Raw genomic sequence first — 23,335 nt, 5'->3', positions numbered from 1 at the left:
AAAAAGAAAAAAAAATAAAATTCTATCCTTCTTGAACGCACATAGATTTTGTTTGCTGTTGCCTCTTCCAGAATAAATTTAGAGGAACTTCATACCAGTTAAGTGTTTTCAACCACCCTCTAAGAAGTTGCCTTTCCTAAGCCAACAGCCATTTCTAAGACCTGGAGACCTTCAAAGTCAATTTTTAAAGTTCAGTTAATTATAATACATTCATACAAATCACACAGCCTCAGGTCCCAGCTCACTGGCAGAAGGTACCCTTGTCTGTAAAAGCAGGGTCTTAACTCATGTACTGAAACAGAATTACTCTCAGGCAACACTGATAATGTTCAACCAGAGTGGCCGTTAAGATGGCATTTTCCTATAATTGGTCTCTCTTTTGTGGTATATGGGGAGGATTTGATCTCTGAAAATACGCCTTTTTCAGCTTTTCTCCTCCTCCCCTGTCTTCACCAAGGAGGATGCTCTCAGTCATTTTGCGCTGTAGGCAGCCCTCTGCAGCATCCTGGCTTCACGGAGGTGGATGCTGGACTGACCCACATGCTTGCACGGCACTCAGTGTCTGCTGCCCTGTGTGTGTCTCTGTTCTGGCCCCTCACCTCCCGGCTTTGTGAGACAGTGCTTGGCTTTCATCTTTCTTTCTCTCTTCCTTCCTTCCTTCCTTCCTTCCTTCCTTCCTTCCTTCCTCCCTCCCTTCCTTCCTTCCTTCCTTCCATCCTTTCTTTCTTTCTTCTTTTTGTCTTTTGTCTTTTTAGGGCTGCACCCGCAGCATGTGGAGGTTCCCAGGCTGGGGATCTAACCACAGCCACAGCAACACCAGATCCAAGCCGTGTCTTCAACCTACACCACAGCTCACAGCAATGCTGGATCCTTAACCCACTAAGCGAGGCCAGGGATTGAACCCTCACCCTCATGGTTCCTAGTTGGGTTCGTTTCTGCTGCACCACAATGGGAACTCCTTGGCTTTCATTTTCAATCTCTTTCCACATCCAGGGCAGCAAGTCTCGAGGACTGTGTGGTTTGACTGTGCTGAATTTTCTAGAAGCCCCAGGTTCCTGGGCCGCCAGATGTCAATGTCTCCATCAGGCTGTCTGCAGGACCTCGTCCTCCTTTACATCATTTCCAAAGCCCATCCAGCTGCCCCTGCCGTGAAGGTGCAGGGGACACAGCAAGGTTTGAATCTGTCAGAAAAGCCCTGCCTCCAGAGTTTAGAGAAAGAGAGGCTTTATTTTTTATTTTTATTTTTTTAAATTTTATTGGAGTATAGTTGACTTGCAGAGTTGTATTAGTAAATCAGTTATACATACACATGTATCCATTCCTTTTCAGATTCTTTTTTCATATAGGTTACTACAAAGTATTGAGTAGATTTCCCTGTGCTGTCTGGTATGTCCTGGTCACCCATCTATTTTATACATAGTAGTGTGTGTATGTCAGTCCTAACCTCCTAATTTATTCCTCTCCTCCAGGTTTCCCCTTTGGTAGTTTGGTTTTGAAATCTTTGAGTCTGTTTCTGTTTTGTAAGTTCTATTGTATCATTTTGAACAGGTAGCATATATTAGTGATCTCATGTGATATTTGTCTTTGTCTGACTTACTTCACTTAGTATGATAATTTCTAGGTCCACCCATGTTGCTGCAAATGGCATTATTCCATGCTTTTTTATGGCTAAGTAATAGTCCCTTGTATACATGTACCACATCTTCTTCATCCATTCGTCTGTTGATGTGACATTTAGGTTGTTTCCATGTCTGGGCTGTTGTAAATATTACTACAGTGAACATTATGACGCATGTATCTTTTTTTTTCCTTTTGTTTTTAGGGCAGTACCATGGCATGTGGAGGTTCCCAGGTTATGGGTCAAATTGGAGCTGTAGCCACTGGCTTATCCCATAGCCACAGCAACGCCAGATCCAAGCTGTATCTGCGACCTACACCACAGCTCACAGCAGCACCGGATCCTTAACCCACTGAGCAAGGCCAGGGATCGAACCCATGTCCTCATGGATACTAGTTGGGTTTGTTAACTGCTGAGACATGACGGAAGCTCCGCATGTATCTTTTTGATGGTTTTCTCTGGATATATGCTGAAGAGTGGGATTGCTGGGTCATATGGTAGTTCAACATTTCGTTTTTTTAAAGAGAAAAACTTTACTTTTTAAAATCTTTTAAGGCTGCACCTGCAGCATATGGAAGTTCCTGGGCCAGTGGTCAAACCAGGCTACAGCTCAGCCTATACACCAGCCATGTGGATCCTGGGCCACACAGGATCCTTAACCCACTGAGTGAGGTCAGGGATCGAACCTGCGTTCTCACAGAGACATCAGGTCTTTAACTTGCTGAGCCGCAATGGGAACTCCAGAGCAGCTTTACTTTTTAAAGGACACAGGGCATTGCTGAGCCAGCTGGCCAGTGGGGGCACCAGCTTCTCAGAGCGCCTCTTTCTTCTGAGTTCAGCAGTCTGAGGGTAGCAGGCTCACCAAGGGTGAAGATGTCTCTGGCTAATCCTCTCCATCTTTGCTGCTGGATGCAGGCAGGGCAGCTGCCAGGGTCCTGACATCACCCCTCTGTGGGGCTTCTCTCATGCCCCTTTCTCCAAACAGGAAGATCTCAGAGTGACGTTAGAAAGTTAATCAATATAGGAGTTCCCATCATGGCTCAGTGGTTAATGAATCCGACTAGGAACCATGAGGTTGAGGGTTCAATCCCTGGCCTTCCTCAGTGGGTTAAGGATCTGGCGTTACCATGAGCTGTGTTGTAGGTTGCAGATGCGGCTTGGATCCCACGTTGCTGTGGCTCTGGCGTAGGCCGGTGGCTACAGCTCCGATTCGACCCCTAGCCTGGGAACCTCCGTATGCTGCAGGAGTGATCCAAGAAATGGCAAAAAGACAAAAAAAAAAAAAAAAGAAAGAAAGAAAGAAAGAAAATTAATATAGCTCATGCTTCCTGCACATGTCCACCACCTGAACCTGAACTCATGGCCTAGGCAGGATAGGAGCTCTTTTCAAGTGGGTGTCCTTTTTCTCCTCTGTCCCAAGGAGCAGGCAGTGGTCAGCTGCTGCTTGTCAGGTGAGGCCTCAGATGGTGAAAGACATCACAGCAGAAACATGTGTGGCCTCCCCACCCTGAATCCCCAAACACCCCAGAACTGTGCTGAAATCTGGGGAGAGGACACCCCCCAAGGACTGAGGGTAAGTTCACCACCAGGTCTGCAGAATGGAAGCATGGGGTCAGAAATTACACTGAGATGTAGAAAATAAGATTAAAATTATTGCTTATCTAGGTGTGGCCTGGGATTCCTGCTCCCTCTATGATAAAAAGAATGGGATGGCATTTCAGGGAAAATATATTAAAGATGATATGTAACACCTACAGATGTGATAAATTCATTTGAGTAGTAAAAAAAAAAGAATAAAAAAATAAAAGTTTTTTAAAAAAAGATGATATATAGATGTGTAGATTCAGAAGGGTGTGTGTATGTGTGTCAGGAGTGTGGTCTTAATGCACATATACATGCATTATTATTGCATATATACTTTATACATATGCACTGTTAATGCACATATACACATATCAGTATATAACACACACTGATGTCAGCAGGGCTGTATTTAGTCCATGCATCCGTCTCTCCACCTCCATGCTGGTCCCATTCTGGGCATGGCCCTGTTCCTGAGTGACTCCACCTTCAAAGGTCCTCCAACATCCAATAAGTGCCTCCTTTTCTAAATTTTTCCGCATTAACATATAACACACGTAAAGTGCGCTGACTGTGAGTGCACAGCTAATGATTTTTGTGCATGCATGTACTCCTGTGACCAGACCCGCATTAAAATGTGAAACAGTTTCTACCCACTCCCAGTCCCAGGAGCTTCTTTCCCGCCTTTTCCCACTTGGAACCATCCAGAGGCAGCCGCTCTCATTGCCATCACTTCACTCAAGTAGCTTCTCCTGCTTTGAAATGCCACATAAGTGAAACCATACGTCATTATTATTATTATTATTATTTTTAGTGTTTTGGAGGGAACACGCCCTTAAAGAAGCTAGACTGGGGGTTGTGTTTTCCACATAGCTGATCTCTAGCCGAGCTGAGGACATACCTGGGCCCGTGGTGCTGGATCGCTCAGACATGGATCACAAAATCAGAATCTGTAAGTGACATGGTCGGCAATGGTGAACAGCCTGCAGGAGGCCATTGCATTAGGTCTGGTGGCCTGTCAGGTGGGCAGGAAAACTGGCTGTGAAGTGAGGACAGGGCCAGCCTGGGGCCCTCAGACCAGATGAGCCCCATCTGTCTGTCGTCCCTCCAACCTAAACAGCACAGGTGACCTGCGGAATAGCCTGGCATCCTTTGCCAGGGGATATGCATGCACCCCCAGCCAGGACGAGGGGACGAGGGCATGAGCGGTCGAGCAGGGCGCAGGTCAGACTGCTTGGTGCTTGGTACCCTGTGGGCCTGATAGGTCCTGGCCACTGCTCTGATGTCTCCTTTCATGATGCCCCCAACTTTTACTGTGGCATCCCTAACTGTCTTAAAAAAAAATATTAAAGAAGACAATTTAGGAGTTCCCGTCGTGGCGCAGTGGTTAACGAATCCGACTAGGAACCATGAGGTTGCGGGTTTGGTCCCTGCCCTTGCTCAGTGGGTTAACGATCCGGCGTTGCCGTGAGCTGTGGTGTAGGTTGCAGACTTGGCTCGGATCCTGCGTTGCTGTGGCTCTGGCGTAGGCCGGCGGCTACAGCTCCGATTAGACCCCTAGCCTGGGAACCTCCATATGCCGCGGGAGCGGCCCAAAGAAATAGCAAAAAGACAAAAAAAAAAAAAAAAAAGAAGACAATTTAGGTGATACAGCCTTTGACATTTCATGAAGTGGACCTGACAAACTGCAAACTGAAGTGGAAAGCAGGGAGCTTTTCCTGGATTAAGAATAGAGAAAAGGAAGAGACAAGAAGAAGATACATGATTGGCTGGGGCCACAGAGTGAACCTGGCTTTGCCTTTGGGGAGGGCAGCCTGGATACACTGCATTTCTGGCTAGTGCTTATAGGGACATGAAAGTCCTCTACATTTTTGTATCTGACATGGCAGCCTGGGGTGGGAGTGGCTCTGTCTTAGGCCAAGAAAGTTATTTCAACAGCTGGAACCCACAGCAAGGGGGCTCTGGGGAGCCTGGACCCATGCCATGCTCAACCAGTACAATCACCAGAGAGCCTAATGCTGCTGGCAAAGATGAGAAGGGGTGGAAGGAAGCTAATATTTATTGAGGATGTTTTGGGCCAGGTTCTGTGCTGAACACTGAACCACTGATAATTCATACCCCAGCAGGTGCTGACAGACCATGTGTGGGCAGGCAGTGGGTTGGGGGGTGGCTGGAGCGGCCATTTTGCACCCGCTTGCTGGTCACTGCAGCAGAGAGCAAGCTCCATACTCAGGGAGGTCTCAGGGAGCCCTGATGTGCTCTGCTGGGCATGGGGAAAGTTGGGGTCACCTGGACACCAGAAGAGGCAGAAGCTGTGGCCTTAATAGACAGAGGAGATTTTTACTATTTGTAGATGGTTTGGAAATAATGCTCATTGCTCAGAAATGGCTCCATCTTTTTTTTTTTTTTTTTTTTTTGTCTTTTGTCTTTTTAGGGCCACACTTACGGCATATGGAGATTCCCAGGCTAGGGGTCAAATCAAAGCTGTTGCTGCCGGACTATGCCCGAGCCACGGCAATGCGGGATCCAAACTGCATCTCTGACCTACACCACAGCTCATGGCAATGCCAGATCCTTAACCCACTGAGTGAGACCAGGGATCGAACCTGCAACCTCATGATTCCTAGTCGGATTCGTTTCTGCCGTGCCACGACAGGAACTCCAGGCTCCATCATTTTTGATAACTAATGTATCGAACCCAGACCTGATGTGTGTGGATGGACAGTCTCTGAGGTAATCATTTATATCTTTTTCTTGCTTATTTTCTTCAAGGGGAGAGAGCAGATGCTGTTTCTGTTTTTGTTTTTGTTTTTGTTCTGCTCAAGGAGAGTGTTGTAGCAAGGCTGCAAGCAGAAGTTACCTGCAAGATACTTTCCTTTCTGTCTTTGGTAATTTAATCTCCACCCGTAGAAGGGGGTTGAGCTTTGTGGGTGCTAGAGTGGTGGGGGCAGCTGGACCCCGGATGGGGTGTTTGCATGGTGATAGGGACACGGCCAACCTCACAGCAGATCCCGTGAGGCAGGATTACTGTTTCCAGTTACAGGACAGACACTAGACAGTAGGACAGAGCCCAGTGATGTGATGAAATGTGCCCACGACTAGAGGCCCCTGTCCTCGCACTAAGTTCCTTGTGTTGTCCTTAGGTGTCATCCAGATAGGGCTCTCACTTCCCACAGACGTACCCTCAGGGTCAGCTTCTCTGGCTCCTTCAAGGTACAAAGAGTAGGGTGGATCTTTCTGGATGGCTTAAGTTTCACCCAAATGTTATCCATGAGATCCAAATAACTGAATTGTATTCTTTGATTCACATTCATCTTGTGGTCATTTGGGGCCCTCAGAATCTTTTCTCAACATTTGCTCATGTTTACCCTTCTGTTTTTGTCTCCTTCATGAGTGATCTTCTGTGGACTAAATTTGGTTGGGAGTCAGTGGACACCAGGAGAAGTCTATACTGAGAACACTTCTCACTTGCCATGCCTCAAAACCACTTTCAGCTGGAATTTCCGTCATGGCTCAGTGGTTAACAAAACTGACTAGGAACCATGAGGTTGCAGGTTTGATCCCTGGCCTTGCTCAGTGGGTTAAGGATCCAGAGTTGCTGTGGCTCTGGTGTAGGCTGGCGGCTACAGTTCCGATTGGACCCCTAGCCTGGGAATCTCCATATGCCTTGGGAAGCAGACCTAGAAAAGGCAAAAAGACAAAAACAAACAAACAAACAAACAAAAAAACCAAAAAAACCCCCCCAAAACCCAACTACTTTCAGTTGATTTCCACCCAAGTTAGTGATGTTTTACCTCAATGTGATTTACTGGTCTATATACCACTGTGTTCTGTTCATCCTCCAACCTCTCTGGAACCCTTCATGTCAGGCAGACACAGTCCTGTGTGCTTGGGACACACGTGCTCTGTCCTGAGTTAAAGGAAGTCCAGCTTTCCTGGTTTCCCCACAGCGTGAAGGAGAGGTTACTGATGGTCAGTAAGCCGAAATGTTGTGCTGGATTTGACAGAGAGCGAAGGTACATGGAAATGCCTCCGGCTCTGTCACTACTGTGATGAGTGTTTGTGCAGGGGTGGTGGGGGTGGCAGGGGAAAGCTGACATGAGAACAAACATGAGGACAGACGGAGGGGCAGGGGGGCTTCTTCCCGGGGTTCTTTTCCAGAAATAGGAACAGAAACCTGCAGTTTCTAGTTATAAATGAGGACAACGAATGACAACAACAGAAATTGGAATGTATGAATACGAGTCATTACAAATGGTAAAATGGATGCGATGATTTAAAATTAGGTCTCTCGGAGTTCCCATCATGGCACAGTGGTTGATGAATCTGACTAGTAACGATGGGGTTGCGGGTTCAATCCCTGGCCTTGCTCAGTGGGTTAAGGATCCGGCGTTGCCGTGAGCTGTGGTGTAGGTCTCAGATGTGGCTCAGATCCCGAGTTGCTGTGGCTGTGGCGGAACCTGGCGGCTACAGCTCTGATTAGACCCCTAGTCTAGGAACCTCCACATGCCATGGGTGTGGCCCTAGAAAAGGCAAAAAGACCAAAAAAAAAAAAAAATTAAAATAAGGTCTCCATTGAAGAGGGTTAAACCACACATGAGGAAATTATTTACAAGTGAAATAGAAAGCAAACTGTTTCCTGTTCTTGAAAGGAGCATTTTCTTCACTGGCCATGGGCAGTTTCAAGGTTAGAAGGAAAAAGCCATTTCTATTCTGATCTCGGGAGGGGGAAGAACAGTTCCTTCAACCTGTGGCTGCTATTCCTGTGGCACATGAATCATCACTGCACAAGTGGATGCTTGTCAGGCTCAGGTGACCCGTGCTGAGCACCTGCCAGCTTATTGCTCCCTTAAAGACACGCTCCTGGTGGGCAGAATCACAGCTGTCCCAGGAGTCCAGACACGCCTCTGTCCCTTGCTGAGGCCAGGTGGACTGCAGGCATGTCAGCGCTGCCTCACGCAGGCAGGTGGCAGTGTGGGCCAACTCCAGCTTCCTGTGCCGCCACTTAGGACTGCCAAACCCATCTCTGTAGTCTGGGGACTTAATCTTTCATGGCCTCGATTTTCTCATCTGTTAAACGGGAGAGTAATAGCTGCCACCGTCATTCTGAGCATTGCATTAGATACTGTCTGTAAAGGACTTAGCACAAGGCTTGGCTCCAGGCTTTCAGTAAGTGGTAGTTAGCATTGTATTACCTATAAGGACTCATCAAATCCGACGGAGCAGTTATCTTCACAGTTTCAGAGACCTGGGGACACTTTAAGGGAAGTTGAATTAGGCCAACATTTCACATACAAACAAGTTATTGACAAATTAAAGTAGATTACAAAAGATCATTTTCTCTGATACTATGGAAGTATGAGCTGGTCAGCTCTGGGTGGAGGTGTGAAAATCAGCTGCTTTAATTAGCTGCACCTCTGTTAGACTCTCCCTGAATCGCCAGGTTGGTATATTTTAGTGTGTCTGTCTGCTGGGGTCTTAATGTTGGCAGGGACACCTGTCTAATTGCGTGGCTGTAATACAGCTGGGTTAGAATGTCTGTACACCACGCAGTTACCAGCCCTATGGTCAGGTTGGCGGATGTGCGCGCTAGTATTTCTGACAACACGCTCATTGTCCGCTCTCAAGGGGACTTGGTGTCTGAACCCGCCTTCAGAGGAAGACAGAGGTGAGTCCTCCACGGAGAACGGGTCGCAGCGGGAAGAATCCAGCTGACCTTCCCACCTGGAGCCATTTCCCGTATAAAGGGCCGGGATCCTAAGGGGCTGATTGGGGGGGGTGCAGTCCTACTGTGCGTCTCGGGCGGTGCCGGAAGGCCGGTTGCCTGGGGCACTCGCAGCCGCGTGGTACTTGCGCGCAGACCCCCTCCCCGCCAGCCCTGCAGCGCCCCAGCCGCTGTCTCCCGGCTCCTGGATGGAGTTCCCCGTCCGGCCGGCGGTGGGCGCGCGCCCCGCAAGGCCCGAGCCGCGGCTTGTGCGCAGCCGGGGGTCCCGCGGCCTGGGCGCCCGCTCGCCCCGCTCGGTGCCCGCGGCCCACGGAGGTCGGCGGGGCCCGCGCGGGGTCCTGCCGGCCCACTCCGCCCCGCCCCGCCCGGCCGCCGCCGGTCCCGCTCGGAGGGGGATGGGGAGGGCGGAGAGACCGGCGGATTGCGAGGCAGGCGCTGCCGCGGCGAGCGGGCCGCCTGGAGACAGACGGCGCGGAGGCGGAGGCTGTACCCGCCGCACCGTCTCGCTTCCCCGCCCGGTGCTGCGAGCTGGCCGGCCGGGCCGGGGATCCCCTGCGAGCCGGCAAGAAGCCGCCGCCGTCACACCGGCTGCGCGTCCAGGGAGACTGGAAGGGGGCGGAAAGCGCGGGGAGCTCGGTCCGATCCCGGCCCTTAAAGCCGCCTGGCCGCGCCCCGCCACCCCCGCGCCACCGGCCGCTCGGGGGGCGCCGGCTGCCAGCGCTCCTGAACCGCAGACGCAGGTGAGTGCGACCCTGTGCTGCGGCGCTCGCGGCGTCGGGCCAAGTTCCGCGCCGCGCGGGCCAGGGGTGCGGGCGGGGGGGACAGGACGTCCGCGTATGGGCGCCGTCGGCAGGCCGCCCGCCCGAGAGTCGGGTCAGGGTGCGGGGTGGGCACGGCGGCGTCCCGGGCGCTCCTTGGGGGCGGGCGCCGCCCCCACAGCGTTGCCTGTTTCTCGGTGCCCCACGCGGTTTTGCCCCCCGCGGTTGTGCGCCGCCGCGGGTCGGGGACGCGCTGGGCGGGCAGATTGTGCGGGACCTGTCTGAGTTTGCGGGGAGGGAAGGGCGGAGGGGAGTACGCTGGACCTCGCGTCCCCCGGCACCCCGCGCACAGAGTCGGGCGTGGGCGGCAGGGAGCTCTCGGCGTTAGCTGGGAAGTCGTCGTCCCCGCGCCGCTGGCTCTCAGGCTGCGCCCCGAGCCCGCAGGAAGCGGGCGTGTACAGAATTTCTGTGACCCTCGCGGCGGAATAAACAGGAAGCGACGAGCACCCAGCCGGGCCGCCCCTGCCTGCCTTTGTTGTGCGGTCTGCCCGGCGCTGCCCTGAGGACACTTCTCGGACCCTCGCCGGCCGCCCCGGGTCTGGATTCGCCCGGTAAGTGCGCCGCGGGAGACCTGGGCTCGGTGCTGAGCAGCTAGCAGTGCCGGCCCCCACGGCATTGGCTTGTTTTCAAACTTTTTTTTTTTTTTTTTTTTTTTTTTTTTAACTGGAAAAGGAGGAGGACGGGGACCGTGGCGGGTGGGTGGCACCTGGAGAGGGCAGGTGGGCCGGGCCGCTTCCCGGGTGAGCGCGCGCGCGGGTTGGCACAGCCGGAAACTCACAACACGCAGGCACCCTGGCAGGCGCAGAAGTGACTACTGAGTGCGGGTGGACACAGAAACTAGCTCCTTTTTTGTTTTCTCTGGAGACTCTCTTAATTAGCTGAAATTGGATGATTTTGATTTGCTTCTTTTCTCTTCCCTTCGTGTCCCACTTATTCGCTTCTCTTTCTCCTTTCTTTCTGGTATCTTTTGGCGACTTCGCACCCCTGAACCCCTCTATAGTTGGCCGCTGCTGTCGAAATGTTGACTGTGATTGTGATAACTGGTTTTGATGAACCACTGTGTGTAGGTTTTGTGGGGGGGGGAGGTGAGGTAAGCTGTTGATTCCAGAGCTGCTGTTTGTAGCCTTCTTGAAGTGGAGGTGGGTGGCGGTGGTGAGTGCCCTGGCTCTTGGAAATATGTGGTCCTGTGGCTGCCACGGAGGTTGGCGCATCCCTGGAGGGTGGACCTGGGAGATTCCTTTTAAAGTGGCCCTCCACCTGTTTGGCAGCCAAGAAGGTATACTCCCAGGCTGCGGCCCTGGAGCCTCAGCACAGGAGGGGCTATAGGAAGGGTTCTAGAGGGTCTGCATAGAGACCCTGTCTTTGTGTCCAGCCCCATCTGCTTTTGCGTGAGTATTTCATCTTCTGTATTGTGTCTACTGTCATCTGCCCTTGTACTCTGCACAGTTCTCTTGGAACATGTTATATTCACTGAAGGGTCCTAGTGTCAAATTTGGGTCATTCCATGGACAAAGGAGTGGATCTGAGTATTATCCATGTACATTTAATGAATTATAATATTTGCTTTCCTGTCAACCCTTGGATGCCCTTTGATTGCCCTTGCAAAGAAGTGCTTTTTAAAACATGGCAGTATATTCCTCATGGTCTTTGAAAGCTTAATTCTTTTAAGAGCTTCAATTTGCTATTGACATTGAACACAGTTAGGAATTAGGGCCGAGACGTAAGTGCCAGTAAGGGGTTTGCTGCAGTGGACTTGCAGTTGCCTTCCTCCCTTGTTTTAAAAGCCCCTCTAATTTCTTAACATTCTCCTGTTACCCTTGGAAGAGTCTTGGCTGTGGTTCTGGATCATGGAGGCTTCTATTTACCATGGAGACGACTTTTCTGAACAGGGTTTAAGGCTGTCTCTCGAATCCACTGTGGGGCTCAGTGTGCACCACCACAGTCCCACAGAGGAACCCAGCCAGTGCCAGCTGCTTATTAAGAGATTTGGTGCCAATTTGCTGGCACATGATTTGAAAGTCAAAGTCTCCCGCTCCCACCCGCCAGTGTATATATATACATAGACAGATATTTGTTCCCCCCACTGCTGACAGTGTTCTAAGAATAGCTGTCTTGCCTGGCGCTGAGAGCAAACCCGCCCGCCTGCGGAGGTGTTTACAGTTTGGGCCTGTGCTGCAGTCTTGGTTGACTTAGCAGCCTGGCAGAGCAGCCGCAGTTCGCCGGGCGCTGTCTGCTTCTCTAGGCTGCAGGAGGGCCCCTCCCAGCCGGGCAGGAGAGTGCAGGGAGGTGAGGGTGGCCTGGGGCCCTGTGCCTGTTTCCTGGCCTGCCCCCTTGCTCTTCTGTGCCCCTGCACAGCCAGCCTGCAGTCTGGGCAGAAGGTGGTGGCTTTTTGTCCTCACATAAAACCCAAGCACTCAGGGCTCGGGGTAGGGATGCTGGCAACCGTGACTGGTCAGATCTTTCTGGAGGCCCTTGCCAAGCTTCTTCGCATCTTTCTTCTGAATCGAATCTTATGGAGTCTCTTTGATGTCTCTGTCCTTTTGAGTGAGAGGTAATACAGAAGAAAGAATAGAAAATCATGCCATGGGAACCTGGAAAATTTTTAGAAATGTTTGACATACTTCACATAGATGTACGGCTCTTAAATGTGAACCGCTCAGAATGCTGCCTCTCCCTTCTTCCTCCTTTTCTAAGTCTCAGAACACCCTCTGGGAAGCCAGCGTTTTCTGATGTCAAAGTGCCTTTCTGCCTGCATGGGATCCGTCAGTCTGGAGAGTTACACCGTGACCCAGGCTATGGGTGTGCGTGGATGGCGAATCTTGAGTTTTAAAATAGTGATGTATAGCTTCTGTCTCCATCTGAGGATTTAGGCCACAAGACCTGCCCTGTCTTGGGGAGGTTTTGTGGTGGCATCGTTAGCTTCTTTTTGAGGCAGCCAGAGGACAGAGGTGAACACCTGTACTATGCATTGCTGTAGAAATATTTGATCTGTATTTCTAATTCGTACTGTTTTTCTCTCTACCACAGGGGCACTTGAAAATGATGTTTGTGTTGTCTCCTATTCATGTGATTTGAGTATGGATTGCTTTTCTTTGAATTTCCACTAAAAATGGTACTTTGGCCTTTAAAGCTGTTTTTGTAAGGACTTTTCGTCCAACCCAGCTTGTTTTCCAGATAGATCTTGGAAATTACGAAGAACATAGCTATAATTTCTCCCTTGATTGGCAGCAGAGAGCTTTCCCGGACAAAAATAAGGCTGCTCTGTGCCAAATGGTTGACTTTTCTAGAATAAAAACTCTAAAGGGTTTGCAAAGAGTCCTCTGGTTAATATATTGGCATTCCCAGAACCCCGGCCGCCTGCCAGTCACCACTTAATGAGGACGCAGAGTGTCTGGCTCAAATCCCCCTGCGCAGAGTGGGGGGTGGGGGTTGATGTCCGCACCCTTTATTAATTTTTAATGACTGTACTTTTGTTTTGCACATTTTGCTCTGCACCTCCTCATGACCAACAGCCACCATGCCACCCCTCCCTCATTCGTTTATTTACTCATTTACTTGGCATCAGAAAAAAAAAGTTGAGATTTTCAAGGTTAAGACTCCTGCTGAGGATCAATTCTGTTTGCATGAGTTCTCTCGTGGCTGGCTTTCTTTTTTTTTCTTATTCTTTCTTTTTCTACAGCTCTCTCCCCCCGCCCCCCTTTTTTTGGAAGAGGAAAAGAGAAAAGGAGCAGGAAAGGAGATGACAACTTTTTTTTTTTTTATAATGATGTTTTATTGTCTGCCAGAAAGGAGAAGCATTTATGAAACAAAGTTTGTCTGACAGTTTATATGACAGTGCAAGTTGGTGCTTGCCAAGCTCCAGACAGATTGCTAATGTTACAGGACAGGCATAAATAAATTACCTCTGTCGGCACCACGCCTGCCCTGCAAGCACACCCTGCGGCTGGTCGGCTGGGCGCGGGTACCCAGGAGCCTGCTGGTGTGCGTGTGTGGAAGACCTCTGCCTACTGCCTGGGATTCTGTGACTTGGCTCAGAAGCCAAAAGGGCGTGTCTCCTGCATTTATTTTTGGCAGGACTGCAGGGCACTTTCCCTGGCCCGTGACCCTGCCCCTTGCTGGCCCCTCGTACCCCCACATCCCACCCCCTGTGTCAGGGGACATGGCACCTCGTTTTCCTCCCAGGGTCTTGCTTCTGACGGACCCACACTTTGTTCTTAGCTGCTCAGGCTCTTGGGGTTCTCAGAGCCCAGTCTCAAGCCATTTAGGGCTGCGTTCTGTCTACAGGTGCAGACGTTGAGAACAAACACCCTGAGATAAGTGTGTGCTGCAGGGGGTGGGGGTTGGCACGCCGTGGGCACAGTGAACTTTCACCCCCGGCCGTTTGGCTAGTCAGCTGGCAGAGTGACAGGTGTCATGAACTTAATGGTCTTGCTCTAGTTGTTGGCAGACACGCTGCTCGTATTACAAAGCCACCTCCTAAGTTGGGCTGCTGCCAAGTGACTCGCAAGATCTTGGCTTTGCAGGCAGGATCTGGGGCCTGGATGGCTCGATTGACGGGAAGGTCAGGAATCGGGTGGGTGTGTATGACATCTGTGTCCCCTTATCCACATGGTCCCTAAGTGGGCCTGGAATTTCTCTTCAGAGTAGGGCTGTTCAGGTCCAGGTGCCACAGAAGGGAACCTGTCCCCAGCCCGCTCCGTCCCTGCGGTGGGGAGAGGCCAGGTGGGGACTCAGGTCCAGGGCCCCCTCCTTGGTTCTGCAGAAGCACCCCGCCAACCTCTGTGCAGAGATTGGGGGACACTTCCAGAGTGAAGCCCCCTGTTCAGAAGGGCACCTCCGGCAGGGGTCGCAGCAGCAGTACCACCTGGCACCAGACCACTCTTGGCATCTCGTGAACTGACTTAACCCTTCCAGTGGCCCTGGGTCAGGGATGCCACCACCACACTGACAGACGGCAGTGAGAGGCCTGAAACACCAAGTGAAGAGCCGCTGCCCTGTGAGCAGAGGTGGAGGCAGCTGTGTGCGCCGTCCTCTGGGGCCGGGCTGTAACCCTGGGGCTCGCCCCAAATTGGGGACCATGCACAGCGGGCGCTGGGTGGGGGCACCGTGGCGTGTCTCGCCCCATCCCCATGCAGGGTTTTAGACCCCTCCTCCCTGCCACCTCTGCTGGTGACTCTGATTTACACCCCTCACCCCTGCTTCTGCCCTCTGTTTGGTGCCTGGCCTGCCTGTGGGCCCAGCCTCGCGTGGGAGGCTTGGGCTGTTGCTGGCTTGTGTTGTGCACGTAGAACCTCTCGCCCCTGGAAGGAATCCGAGGGGACGGTTGCCAGGGGTCCTCGGCTCCTGGGAAGCCCCTCGGCTGGTCCCTGGGTGTCGGGTGTTGGTCCCGACTTCTGGGAGGCAGGGGGTGGACCAGGCCTCCCTGCTCAGTGAGACCCGGCAAGGCCCGACCCTGGGGGGATGTGAAAAGATGAGCACGTCCGCAGGGTCTCTGTTTTGCTCATGGGCGTGGGTTCCCCTGTTCATCCTCACCAGACCCGAGTATCTGACGTCTGGCACCTGAGCAGAGGCCCCAGAGGTGCAAAAGTCCTGACCCTGCAGGATGGCCCCTCTCCGCCAACAGCTGCCAGGCAAATGTGAGCATGGCCAGTTGGGCAGACGAGGACCTGGGGCTGGCCTAGACCAGGCTCTGCCCTCTATTTGACCCTGACTTTTAATTCCAGAGTCTTTCAGGCCTGGCTGAAACCAGGGTCACAGAACTAGTCTCTGAAATCCTTTTTTCCCCTGATTATATGCTTATTGGAGATAATTAGGAAAACTAGGAAACAAAGACGAAAAAAGAAACAGGAAGAAAATAAAAATGACTAAATGGGAGTTCCTGTTGTGGCTCAGTGGTAACAAACCTGACTAGCATCCATGAGGACAAGGGTTTGATCCCTCGCCTCGCTCAGTGGGCTGAGGATCTGGCATTGCTGTGAGCTATGGCGTAGGTCACAGACATGGCTCAGATCTGGTGTTGCTGTGGTGTAGGCTTAAGCTGCAGCTCCCATTCCACCTGTAGCCTGGGAATTTCCATATGCCGCGGGTACGGCCCTAAAAACAAAAATAAATAACCTGTAATTCTACTACCTTTAGAGATGACGTATATAAACAGCTTTGTAGATCTTTCCAGGCTTATTTATTAATTATAACACTGTGCACGGAACTTATAGACGTTTCATAAACTTAGCCTTCCATCTGGAATATTTTCTCATGTGATTTAAATATTCTCCAAACATATCACTGCTGACGGCTGTAATATTCTATGATATGCTTATATTGTTTGTTTTTAACCCTGTTTTGGGCATTGAGGCCGTGAGCAATTTGTCCTGTTCTAAATAATGGTGCGTCCAACACTGATTACATCCTCTGGCAGATCCCTAGAGGAGAAGGTGGGTATAACTTTTAGCAGGTTCTCCAGAAGTATTGCCACTCACTTTGCAGAAAGGATAGGGCACTGGACACAGACCCGAGGGTGATGGCACTGCTGCCAGTGCTGGACGTTTTGCTGAGCAAGACCTGTGCGCCTTTGGCCATAAAGCGGTGTGATATTTACCCTTTCCTCCTTACCTCCTGTGGTGATGCTCAGGGTGCACCCCCACGTCACAGGTGCTGGAGTTCTGCTGTGGGCAGTTGCAACAGTGTTAGTGGACGCTTGTCACAGACATAAGACTTTGTGCTGTTTTACACTCCAGTTAAATCCTACTCAGATTGGTTAAGGACACAAAACAGTCTAATCATACATTTTGATTTTTTTATTTAAAAATATTTTTGTGCTTTTTAGAGCCACTCCTGCAGCATATGGAGGTTCCCAGGCTAGGGGTCAAATAGGAGCTGTAGCCACTGGCCTATGCCACAGCACAGCAGCGTAGGATCCAAGCCACGTCTGAGACCTATACCACAGCTCATAGCAATGCAGGATCCTTACCCCATTGAGTGAGGCCAGGGATCGAACCTGCAACCTCATAGTTCCTAGTTGGATTTGTTTCTGTTGTGCCACAATGGGAACTCCTAATCATACATTTTTAAAATTAAAAAAAATTTTTTATTGTTATTTCCCCAATACAATTAATTTTTTTTTCTATTGTACAGCATGGTGACCTAGTTACACATACATGTATACATTCTTTTTTCTCCCATTATCATGCTCCATCATAAGTGACTAGACATAGTTCTCGGTGCTACATAACAGGATCTCATTGCTAATCCATTCCAAAAGCAATAGTTTGCATCTATTAACCCCAAGCTCCCAATCCTTCCCACTCCCTCCCCCTCCCTTGGCAATCACAAGTCTCTTCTCCAAGTCCATGATTTTCTTTTCTGTGGAAAGGTTTATTTGTGTCGTATATTAGAGTCCAGATATACGTGATATCATATGGTATTTGTCTTTCTTTTTCTGACTTTCTTCACTTAGTATGAGAGTCTCTAGTTCTGTCCATATTGCTGCAAATGGCATGATTTTGTCCTTTTTTATGGCTGAGTAGTATCCCATTGTGTATATATACCACGTCATCCTAATCCAATCATCTGTCAATGGACATTTAGGTTGTTTCCATGTCTTGGCTATTGTGAATAGTGCTGCAATGAACATATGGGTGCAGGTGTTTTTTCAAGGCAAGTTTTGTCTGGATAGATGCCCAAGAGTAGAATTGCTGGGTCATATGGTAGTTCTAAGTATAGTTTTCTAAGGTACCTCCATACTGTTCTCCATAGTGGTTGTACCAGCTTACATTCCCACCAACATTGCAGGAGGGTTCCCTTTTCTCCACACCCCCTCCAGCATTTGCTATTTGTTGACTTATTAATGATGGCCATTCTGACTGGTGTGAGGTGGTATCTCATGGTAGTTTTGATTTGCATTTCTCTAATAATCAGGGATGTGGAGCATTTTTTCATATGTTTGTTGGCCATCTGTGTATCTTCCTTGGAGAAATGTCTTTTCAGGTCTTCTGCTCATTTTTCAATTGGGTTGTTGGTTTTTTTGCTGTTGAGTTGTGTAAGTTGTTTGTATATTTTAGAGATTAAGCCCTTGTCAGTTGTATCATTTGAAACTGTTTTCTCCCATTCTGTAAGTTGTCTTTTTGTTTTCTTTTTGGTTTCCTTTGCTGTGCAAAACTTGTCAGTTTGATTAGGTACCATTGGTTTATTTTATTTTTGCTTTTATTTCTGTTGCTTTGGGAGACTGAGTTGAGAAAACATCTGTAAGGTTGATGTCAGAGAATCTGTGTCTTGCCTTATGTTTAAGTCTTTAAGCCATTTTGAGTTTATTTGTGTGCATGGTGTGAGGGTGTGTTCTAGTTTCATTGATTGATATGCAGCTGTCCAGGTTTCCCAGCAATGCTGTCTTTTTCCTGTTTTATGTTCTTGCCTCCTTTGTCAAAGATTAATTGACCATAGGTGTCTGGGTTTATTTCTGGGTTCTCTATTTGGTTCTACTGGTCTGTCTGTCTGTCTGTTTCGGTACCAGTACCGCACTGTCTTGATGACTGTGGCTTTGTAATATTGCCTGAAGTCTGGGAGAGGTATGCCTCCTGCTTGGTTTTTGTTCCTCAGAATTGCTTTGGTGATTCTGGTTCTTTTGTGATTCCATATAAATTTTTGGATTATTTGTTCTAGTTCTGTAAAAAATGTCTTTGGTACTTTGATAGGGATTACATTGAATTTGTAGATTGCTTTGGGTCGTACAGCCATTTTCACGATATTAATTTTTCCAACCCAGGAGCATGGAGTATCTTTCCATTTCTTTACCTCTTCTTTAATTTCCTTGATTACTGTTTCATAGTTCTCAGCATATAAGTCTTTTACCTGCTTGGTCAGGTGTATTCCCGGGTATTTGATTGTTTGGGGTGATATTTTAAAAGGTATTGTATTTTTGTATTCCTTTTCTAATATTTCATTGTTAGTATACAGAAATCCAACTAATTTAGGAATGTTAATCTTATATCCTGCTACTTTGCTGAATTCGTTGATCAGCTTGAGTAGTTTTTGGGTTGAGTCCTTAGGGTTTTCTATATCTAGTATCATATCATCTGCATACAGTGACAATTTAACCTCTTCTCTTCCTATTTGGATGCCTTTTATTTCTTTTGTTTGTCTGATTGCTGTGGCTAGGACTTCCAGTACTATGGTGAATAACAGTGGTGAGAGTGGGCATCCTTATCTTGTTCCAGATTTTATGGGAAGGCTTTCAGCTTTTCTCCATTGAGTATTATATTTGCTGTGGGTTTGTCATAAATGGCTTTTATTATATTAAGGTATGTTCCCTCTATACCCACATTGGTAAGAATTTTTATCATGCAGGGATGTTGGACTTTGTCAAATGCTTTTTCTGCGTCTATTGAGATGATCATGTGGCTTTTGACTTTTCTTTTGTTAATGTGGTGTATGACATCGGTTGATTTGCATATGTTGAACCATCCTTGTACACCTGGGATGAATCCCACCTGGTCGTGGTATACAGTCTTTTTTATATGACGTTGGATTCGGTTGGCTAAAATTTTGTTGAGAATTTTTGCATCTATATTCATTGAAGATATTGGCCTATAGTTTTCTTTTTGGTGGTGTCTTTGGTTTTGGAATTAGGGTGATGGTGGAGTCATAGAATGTCTTTGGGAGTGTTCCTCCTTCTTCAAACTTTTGAAAAAGTTTAAGGAGGATGGGTATAAGTTCCTCATTGTATGTTTGGTAGAATTCACCTGTGAAGCCATCTGGACCTGGACTTTTATTTGTAGGGAGTGTTTTTATGATATATTCAATTTCATTTGTAGTGTTTGGTCTGTTCAGTTGATTTATTTCTTCTTGATTCAGTTTTGGCAGGCTGTAAGTCTCTAGAAAATTGTCCATTTCTTCTAGGTTGTCAAATTTGTTAGCATACAATTGTTCATAGTATTCTCTCATTTTTTTTTGTATTTCTGTAGTATCAGTTGTGACATTTTAAATATAAAATCACAGGATTTTTATGGCCAAGGATGTTCCTTGTCTTTCCCTGCCATCCTAGCCCTGACAGCTGGAGTAACATGGATTCGAGGCCAGGGGCTGATGCCAGGAGAGGGAGCAGGTGTGGTAGAGCTGCCTGAGGACCTGTGCAAACTCACTTGGTCACTTCTCTCTGTTTTGAACCATCGCTTTTTGAGATCAAACTCTTCTTTGGCCTTTCCCCTAAGGATGCCACCATGAAATTCATTCTCTTAGACTTAAAATTTCAATCAACTGAATCCAACAACACATAAAAAAGATCATACATCACTACGAAGTGGGATTCATCCCAGGTTCACAAGGATGTTTCAACATATGCAAATCAACCGATGTCATACACCACATCAACAAAAGAAAAGTCGAAAGCCACATGATCATCTCAGCAGATGCAGAAAAAGCATTTGACAGAATCCAACATCCATTCATGATAAAAACTTTTATCAAATTGGGTATAGAGGGAACATATCTTAGCATAATATAAGCCATTTATGACAAACCCATAGCCAATATAATACTTAACGGAGAAAAGCTGAAAGCCTTCCCACTAAAATTGGAACAAGACAAGGATGCCTACTCTCATAACTTCTGTGTAACATGGTATTGGAAATCTCATGGTATAGGAAAAGAAGAAGTAAAATTGTCACTATATGCAGATAACATGATACTATATATAGAAAATCCTAAGGACCCCACACAAAAACTGCTCATACTAATCAACGAATTCAGCAAAGTAGCAGGATACAAGACTAACATTCAGAAATCAGTTGGATTTCTGTATACTAACAATGAAATATTATAAAAGGCATATATATTGGAGTTCCCATCATGGCGAAGGGTAAACGAATCTGATTAGGAACGATGAGGTTGCCAGTTTGATCCCTGGCCTCGCTCATTGGGTTGAGGATCTGGCGTTGTCATGAGCTGTGGTGTAGGTTGCAGATGGGGCTCAGATCTGGTGTGGCTATGGCTGTGGCGTAGGCTGGCGGCTGTAGTTCTGATTGGACCCCTAGCCTGGGAACATCCATGTGCTGCAGGTGTAGCTATAAAAAGACAAAAAAGGAAAAGAAAAGGCATATAGAAAAAGTCCCCCCAAAATTAAATACCTAGGAATAAACCTGACCAAGGGGATGAAAGACTTATATGCTGAGAACTATGAAACATTAATCAAGGAAATTAAAGAGGATTCAAAGGAATGGAAAGATATTCTATGCTCTTGGGTTGGGAGAATTAATATTGTTAAAATGGCCATACTACCCAAAGTAATTTACAGATTTAATGCGATCCCTATCAAATTACTGATGACATTTTTCACAGAACTAGAACAAACAATCTGAAAATTTATATGGAACCACAAAAGACCCAGAATTGCCAAAGCAAGCCTGAGGAACAAAAACCAAACAGGAGGTATAACTCTCCCAGACTTCAGAGAATATTACAAAGCTACAGTAATTAAGACAGTGTGGGACTGGTACAAAAACAGACATACAGACCAATGGGACAGAATAAAGAGCCCAGAAATAAACCCAGACACCTATGGTCAATTAATCTTCGACCAAGGAGGCAAGAACATAAAATGGGAAAAAACAGTCTCTTCAGCAAGTGGTGGTGAGAAAACTGGATGGCTGCATGTAAATCAGTGAAACTAGAACACACCTTCAGACCATGCACAAAAATAAACTCAAAATGGCTTAAAGACTTAAACATAAGGCAAGACACCCTAAAACCCTAGAAGAGAACATAGGCAAAACATTCTCTGACATCAGCCATACAGACGTTTTCTTAGGTCAGTCTCCCAAGGCAATAGAAATAAAAACAAAAATAAACCAATGGGACATACTCAAACTTAGAAGCTTTTGCACAGCAAAGGAAAACATAAAAAACAAAAAACAAAAAATGAAAAGACAACCTATGGAATGGGAGAAAATAGTTAACAAGTAATGGAACTGACAAGGGCTTAATCTCCAAAATATACAAACAACTCATACAACTCAACAACAAAAGAACAAACAACCCAATTGAAAAATGGGCAAAAGACCTAAATAGACATTCCTCCAAAGAAGATATACTGATGGCCAACATGTACATGAAAAAATGCTCAACATCACTAATTAGGGAAATACAGATCAAAACTACAATGAGGTACCACTGGCACACTGGTCAGAATGGCTATCATGAGTAAGTCTATAAATAACAAATGCTAGAGAGGTTGTGGAGAAAATGGAACCTCTTCCACTGTTGGTCGGGCTGTGAATTGGTACAACCACTGTGGAAAACAGTATGGAGATTCCTCAGAAAACTAAATATAGACTGAGCATATCATCCAACAATCCCACTCCTGGACATATATCTGGACAGAACTTTCATTCAAAAATACACATGTTGGGAGTTCCTGTTGTGGCTCAGTGGTAATGAATCCGACTAGTATCCATGAGGATGAGGGTTCAATCCCTGGCCTTGCTCAGTGGGTTAAGGATGTGGCGTTGCCGTGAGATGTGGTGTAGGTCACAGACATGGCTGGGATCCCGAATTGTTGTGGCTGTGGCATAGGCTGGCAGTGATAGATCTGATTTGACCCCTAGCCTGGGAACTTTGATATGCCATGGGTGTGGCCCTAAAAAAGAAGACAAAAAGATACATGCACCCCTATATTCATTGCAGCATTATTCACAATAGCCAAGGCATGGGAACAATCTAAATGTCCATCCACTGGTGAGTGGATTAAGAAGGTATGGTACACATACACTATGGAATACTACTGAGCCATAAAGGAGAACAAAATAATGCTATTTGCAGCAACAGGGATGCAACTAGAGATTCTCATACTAGGTGAAGTCAGAAAGAGAAACACAAATGCCATATGATATCACATATATGTGGAATCTAAAATATGCACAAATGAACCTATCTACAGAACAGAAACAGACTCAGGGAACAGAGTTGTGGTTGCCAAGAGGGAGCGGGGGGAGTGGGGTTTGTAGATGCAAACTATTACATTAGAATGAATAAGCATTGAGGTCCTGTTGCATAGCACAGGGAACTATAACCACTCACTTGTGATAGAACATGATGGAATATGAGAAAAAGAATGTATATGTATGTATGACTGGGTCACTTTGCTGTACAGCAGAAATTGACAAAACATTGTAAATCAACTATAGTAAAAACATAAAAAAACCCAAATATATATAAAAAGTTCATTCTCTTATTGCTTTACTGGACAGCTGAGGCCAGACCCCTGACCCAGGCACCTTGTGCTGAGGGCGCCTCTCCTCTCCCCTCCACTTTGTCAGATTTCTGCTCCCACTGAGGCCTCAGCGGGTCTTGAGTCCTTGCCACCCCTGGCAGTGTGGACCGCCCACCCTCTCTGCCCCTGAAATTCCGCAGAAGAAAACCATCTCAATAGGTTGCGGTTAACTAAAGCTGGTGATGTTTTCCTCGAAAGGCAGCCTTTTTGGTCAAAAGGTTGGGATCAGCTGGAGGGAGCAGAACATGACACCTGCGTCTGGGGGTAATTGGGTCCCAACTAGCTCATTCTGTTCACATGCAGCCGGGGGCATCGCTGCTCGGCAGGTGTGGGTG

At 47.7% G+C, this 23,335-nt stretch overlaps 1 protein-coding gene across 7 annotated transcripts in view; it reads left to right on the top strand.

Annotated features, from left to right (window-relative positions):
• LDLRAD4 (low density lipoprotein receptor class A domain containing 4) overlaps positions 8,848-23,335 on the top strand; it is a 176,513-nt gene continuing 162,025 nt past the window's right edge. For 2 of the 7 annotated variants that reach the window (XM_013999211.2, XM_013999208.2), the window contains exon 1: positions 9,767-10,293. The gene's annotated coding sequence lies outside the window, so the exon portion shown is untranslated. Of the gene's footprint in view, positions 8,868-9,332; positions 9,665-9,741; positions 10,294-23,335 lie in introns of those variants that run through there. The other 5 variants (XM_021096017.1, XM_013999207.2, XM_005665262.3 and 2 more) reach the window with 5 other exon arrangements.

The sequence above is a fragment of the Sus scrofa genome, chromosome 6, assembly GCF_000003025.6.
Source record: "Sus scrofa isolate TJ Tabasco breed Duroc chromosome 6, Sscrofa11.1, whole genome shotgun sequence".
Lineage (NCBI taxonomy): Eukaryota > Metazoa > Chordata > Mammalia > Artiodactyla > Suidae > Sus > Sus scrofa.
The sequence above is the reverse complement of the archived record's forward strand: the minus strand, read 5'-3'. Positions and strand labels throughout refer to the sequence as shown.